This window comes from Rhinopithecus bieti, unplaced genomic scaffold (assembly GCF_001698545.2).
Source record: "Rhinopithecus bieti isolate Rb0 unplaced genomic scaffold, ASM169854v2 scaffold_5260, whole genome shotgun sequence".
Taxonomy (NCBI): Eukaryota; Metazoa; Chordata; class Mammalia; order Primates; family Cercopithecidae; genus Rhinopithecus; species Rhinopithecus bieti.
Window position 1 is genome coordinate 90,238 of NW_016805896.1, and position 5,620 is coordinate 95,857.

The 5,620-nt window shown below is 46.8% G+C and overlaps 1 protein-coding gene across 1 annotated transcript in view; it reads right to left on the minus strand.

Annotated features, from left to right (window-relative positions):
* The window catches only part of TRIM60 (tripartite motif containing 60), a 10,840-nt gene extending 7,440 nt beyond the window's left edge, over window positions 1–3,400 (minus strand). Inside the window, exon 1 of the mRNA XM_017873935.1 lies at window positions 3,242–3,400. The gene's annotated coding sequence lies outside the window, so the exon portion shown is untranslated. The remainder of the gene's footprint in view (window positions 1–3,241) is intronic.
* Between the last annotated feature and the right edge of the window lie 2,220 nt (window positions 3,401–5,620).

Genomic DNA, 5,620 nt, shown 5'->3' on the forward strand with positions numbered 1-5,620 from the left:
TCGTGATCCGCCCGTCTCGGCCTCCCAAAGTGCTGGGATTACAGGCTTGAGCCACCGCGCCCGGCCTTATTACAAAATCTTATAAAATTTCCAAGTGAAAAGAACATTTAGAAATCTAGTCAAACTGCCTACATTTATGTCATTAACTGTTGTAGTATATATATAGTGCTATTTTGGTCTAAAACTACTGTCTCTCTGTTCCTTTTTTTTTTTTTTTTTTTGAGACGGAGTCTCGCTCTGTCGCCCAGGCTAGAGTGCAGTGGCGCGATCTTGGCTCACTGCAAGCTCCGAGTCCCGGGTTTACGCCATTCTCCTGCTTCAGCCTCCCCCGAGTAGCTGGGACTACAGGCGCCCGCCATCTCGCCCGGCTAGTTTTTTGTATTTTTTAGTAGAGACGGGGTTTCATCGTGTAGACCAGGATGGTCTCGATCTGCTGACCTCGTGATCCACCCGTCTTGGCCTCCCAAAGTGCTGGGGTTACAGGCTTGAGCCACCGCGCCCGGCCTCACTGTTCCTGATTAGAAAATATGTTAACTACTTATAGCAGTAGTTGGGCCGAAAGTGTCATGTACATTCCAATTTTGAAGGGACAGTAAGGTATTATTACATCTTAAAATTATAATATTTTCAATAATAAGAAAGTAAAATAAAATAATAATGTGTCCTTTAACTCTTCCCACCTTCCAATTTAACATTTTCATAAATAACAATGTCATTGCATAGGCTCCTAATCCTTATTTTAACACACCATGTTTAATGGATGCTTTGGGGCTGGGTAAATTTGAAGAGGCAGTTTTAAGCATTCTGAACAAAGCTATACAGCCAATACATTGCAAAATATGACTGGAATTTTTTAAATTATAAGAAAGAACCACATTGCTGTAAAAAAGTGTATTTCATAGATGGGCGCAGTGGCTCATGCCTGCAATCCCAGAACTTTGGGAGGCTGAGTGGGGGGGTGGATCATGAGGTCAGGAGTTCAAGACCAGCCTGACCAACATGGTGAAACCCTGTCTCTACTAACAATACAAAAATTAGCCAGGTGTAGTGGCATGCACCTGTAATCCCAGCTCCTCGGGAAGCTGAGGCAGGAGAATTGCTTGAACCCAGGAGGTGGAGGTTGCAGTGAGCCGAGATCACGCCACTGCCCTCCGTCTTGGGCGACAGAGTGAGAATCCGTCTTTAAAAAAAAAAAAAAAAAAGTGTATTTCATTTAAAATAAAAAAGTGCAGGGAACATTCCTGCATAGATCCCGGAACTCAATGGTCTGTCCTTCCCCACACACTCCAGCTTTCCCCTACCCATCTTCCAGACTCAGGCAATGAAGTTTATAAAGAACAGCATTGTAAGCAGCTCTTCCCAGTCCGAGCTATAAACATTAGCCTACTATAGTAACTATCTTCTGATACCTGAAGACAGGGCCCCTGTCTCCCAGCATCTGTGGGAGAGTTGGGGCCTGATTTCCTTAAGTGCCAGCGAGCAAACCCGGGTGTGTTTCATGTGACCCAACCACCCCTTTCCCACTTTTTGTAATTTTTTACTTCCCTGACTCTACAGAGCCCCTACTCACTACCTTCATTCCCCAGTTCCCCTTTGAAGCACTTGGTCACCTCTGTACAAATCACAGTTGAGTTCTGTTCATGCTGAACTATTCTCCCTATTGCAATAGTACATTACTGATTAAAATCTGTCCTTAAGACTACCCAGTGTCTGGCTTTATTTTTGACATGCTCGATCTCCACAGTCAATTCCATAACTCTATAGTTTCCAAACACAAATCTAAACCTATAACCTTCCGATTTCCAATGGAATGGCTTTTCTTACTCTTTAAGTATTACAAGACTCACCAACACCTGGACTTTACTCTTTTCCTGGCTCCACATATCGATCATACTGCAGATTATAGTTGATATTTTTATATTTATTTTTGTCAACCTTTGGTTAAGGACACTGGAGAGTACAGTTCACGGTCTGAATTCTTCCTTATTTTCCTCAAAACTGAATTACCAACTCAGATTCTTATGCTGGTGTACGGTGTGTGTTCAATAATTATCAGGCTAATAAATCAAACCTGCGGTAGATTCCCTACTCTCAAAATTCAATCTTTACTGCTTGAGATCTTGTCACATTAAAAAAGAAAAATTCAACCTCTATTACCTAATTTATTTTATTTTTTGAGACAGGCTCTCACTCTGTTGCCAAGGTTGGAGTGCAGTGGTGCGATCTCCATTCACTGCAACCTCTGCCTCTGGGCTCAAGTGATCCTTGCACCTAAGCCTCCTGAGCAGCTGGGACCACAGGCACGCCCCACCATGCTCAGATTTTTTTTTTTTTTTTTTGTAGAGACAGGGGTCTCACTATGTTGCCCAGGCACTAGCGTGAGCTAGAACTCCTGGGTTCAAGAGATCCTCCCGCCCTGGCCTCCTCATGTTGGGGTTACAGGTGTGAGCCACCGCGCCTGGCTTCTACTTTGATTCTTGTGCTAGTCCATAGTGCGGGCTCAATGAATCAAATTGAATCAAAATGAATCAAACCTGTGAGAGATTCCCAGATCTCGAGATTCAGCCTCTATTACTTTAGATGATATGAAACCTAAGTGAGCCTAAACTTTCTCATCCGTAGCAGTTTCTTAACAGCCAGATCCTTGTGAGGACGGAAGGAGACGAAATCCGCCAGAGAAGTGCTGGCGCTGTAGGGTGGTAGATCCTTCCTTAACGCTCCCACTATAATTTTTAGAGATCACGTGGCCACTTCCCAAACTGGTGTTCAGATCAGAATCTTCATCAAAGTTCAATCATCGGGGTCCCACCGCCTCCGCGGCTAAAACAGAATCCGGCCGAGCACGGTGGCTCACGCCTGTAATCCCAGCACTTTGTAAGGCCGAAGCGGGCGGATCACCTGAAGTCGGAAGTTCGACACCAGCCTGGCCAACATGGAGAAACCCCGTCTCTACTAAAAATACAAAAATTAGCCGGGTGTAGGAGGCTGAGACAGGAGAATCGCTTGAATCCGGAAGGTGGAGGTTGCAGTGAGCCGAGATCGCGCCACTGCACTCCAGCCTGGGCGACTAAGCAAGACTCCGTCTCAAAAACAAAAAAAAAGGATCCACAGTCTGAGCTCAGTCTTGGACAGGTCGCGATTCCGAGGCGTGGGCACAGCTGATACTCAGGAAGCCCCTGCCCAGTTAAGGAGGCCTCCCGCCAGGCCTTACTGCGCCTTTCCTGCGGCCCTCCCAGCTTACCTGGAGCAGCTGGGCCGGCGGTTCAGGCCTGATGCAGTGCAGGACCCGTGGAACCCCGCGGGACGCAAAATGGAACCCCCACACAACCATGGGCGCCTTGGTTTTCGAGTTTCGGGTGCACAATTGACCGGCGCGGTGGTTGGCTGCTCCATCGGAAGTGGGCGGGAAGGGCCTGAGCATGCTCAATGCCCCAGGGTGCAGGGAGAGGGGAAGATTCTGAGGAGAGCCTGTGGCGGCTCCCTCCGTCCTGGGGGCCCTGATGGCTTCAGCGGGTCATTTAAATCACAATGGCCATCTTTTCAGATTTTTCATTCCTATGAGCAACTTTTTTTTTTTTTTTTTTTTTTTTTTCTGAGACAGGGTCTGGTGCGGTCTCGGCTCACTATAGTCTCGACCATCCAGGCTCAAGCGATCCTCCCACCTTACAGGCGCGCGCCACCACGCCCGGCTGATTTTTGTATTTCTTTGGTGGAGGCTGGGTTTCGCCATGTTGCCCCGGCTGGTCTCGAACTCGGGCTCAGGCGATCCGCCTGCCTCGCTGTGAGCCACCACGCCCGGCCAGGGTGGTTAGTTTTAACGTGCAAGAGGAATAATCAGCTCTTTGGATCAGTTTACGTCTCTGGTTGAGAGGCTGCGTAGTTACCACCCTGGAAATTAGGCCCCACCCTACCAACTCAGACTCACCAAGGTCTCTCCTGAGGAACTGATATTTAAAGTAGATTTTAAGGGACGAGTATGAGTTTGTTGGACGAACTTGAGGGTAAAATCTTCAAGGCTGAAAGATTAGTAATTGTGAGGAGCCTCTTAAGTCTTATAACTTGGTAAATAAGACACTGAAAGAGGCTAATATTTGCAGAAGAAACCATAGAATTGGCATAGCAGTGTTTTTTTTTTTTTTTCGAGACGGAGTCTCACTGTCACCCAGGCGCGATCTCGGCTCACTGCAAGCTCCGCCTCCCGGGTTCAGGCCATTCTCCTGCCTCAGCTTCCCGAGTAGCTGGCACTACAGGCGCCCGCCACCGCGCCTGGCTAATTTTCTCTATTTTTTAGTAGAGACGGGGTTTCACCGTGTTAGCCAGGGTGGTCTCCATCTTCTGACGTCGTGATCCGCCTGCCTCGGCCACCCAAAGTGCTGGGATTACAGGCGTGAGCCACCGCGCCCGGCCGGTGCACTTTTCTGTTTAAAACTTAGGGCTACTTGGCCAGGCGCGGTGGTTCACGCACTTTGGGAGGCCAAGACTCGAGGATCAGCTGAGGTCGGGAGTTCAAGACGAGCCTGGCCAAAGTGGCGAAACCCCATCTCTACTAAAAATACAAAAAATTAGCCGGGCATGGTGGTGCATCCCTGTAATCCCAGCTACTCGAGAGGCTGAGGCAGGAGAATCACTTGGACAGGGGAGGCGGAGGTTGCAGTGAGCCGAGATTGGGCCACTGCACTCCAGCCTGGGCAATAGAGTGGGACTCAATCTCAAAAAAATAAAACAATAAAATAAAATAAATAAGTAAATAAAAAAACTTAGGGCTACCTTCCCAGAAAAATACCCTCCTGTGATGAAGTCTGAGATTTGATGGAAGAGTGGGAAGAAGGAACAGGAGACAAGTGAAATCTTCATGTCTTCACATCTTAGTGCAGAAGATGCAATCAGAGGGGATGATAAAGGCTGTAGTCAGGAGGACACTGACTGCATCTGGAGTCTGACCAATGGTACGAAGGAAAGGAAACTCTAAAGGCCTAAGGCTGAATGGGGCCAGATTCCACCATAACATTAAACCAAAGGCTGGGTGGGTGGTTCAAGCCTGTAATCCCAGCACTTTGGAAGACCGAATGGAAAGGGTCGTTTGAGGCCCAGAGTTCAAGACCAGCCCGAGTGACAGAGCGAGACTGACTCAAAACAGAAAAAGAAAAGATGGATTGTGTTGTGCTCCTGCCCTGGATGGAGGACCACGAATCTGTTCTGCAAGGACATAAGGAGCTCACAATCCTCAGTGAACCCCTGACTGGTGCACACAGGGCATCTCTGAGCCTCTGCTGGGAACAGAACATCCCAGTGAGAATCACCTTAGGGGTACAGGTGAGGGAGACTCAGTGAAAGTCATGGAGCCTTCAGCAGGACCTAAGCTGGGGGTAGCCACATGGGAAAGAACCTTGCTGGCTTACATATTTTAATTTTAGCAATACGTATGTACTTTAGAAACATATTTTAATATATATTTAAAATTTTATATAATTATAAACATTTTATTGTATTATAGTAGCATGATATGTATATATTATATATAAATGTTTCACATGAAATGTATATATTACCTATAAATATTTAATGAAAATTAAAATTTTCTTATGGTATATGTTAACATATATATATATACACATAAACA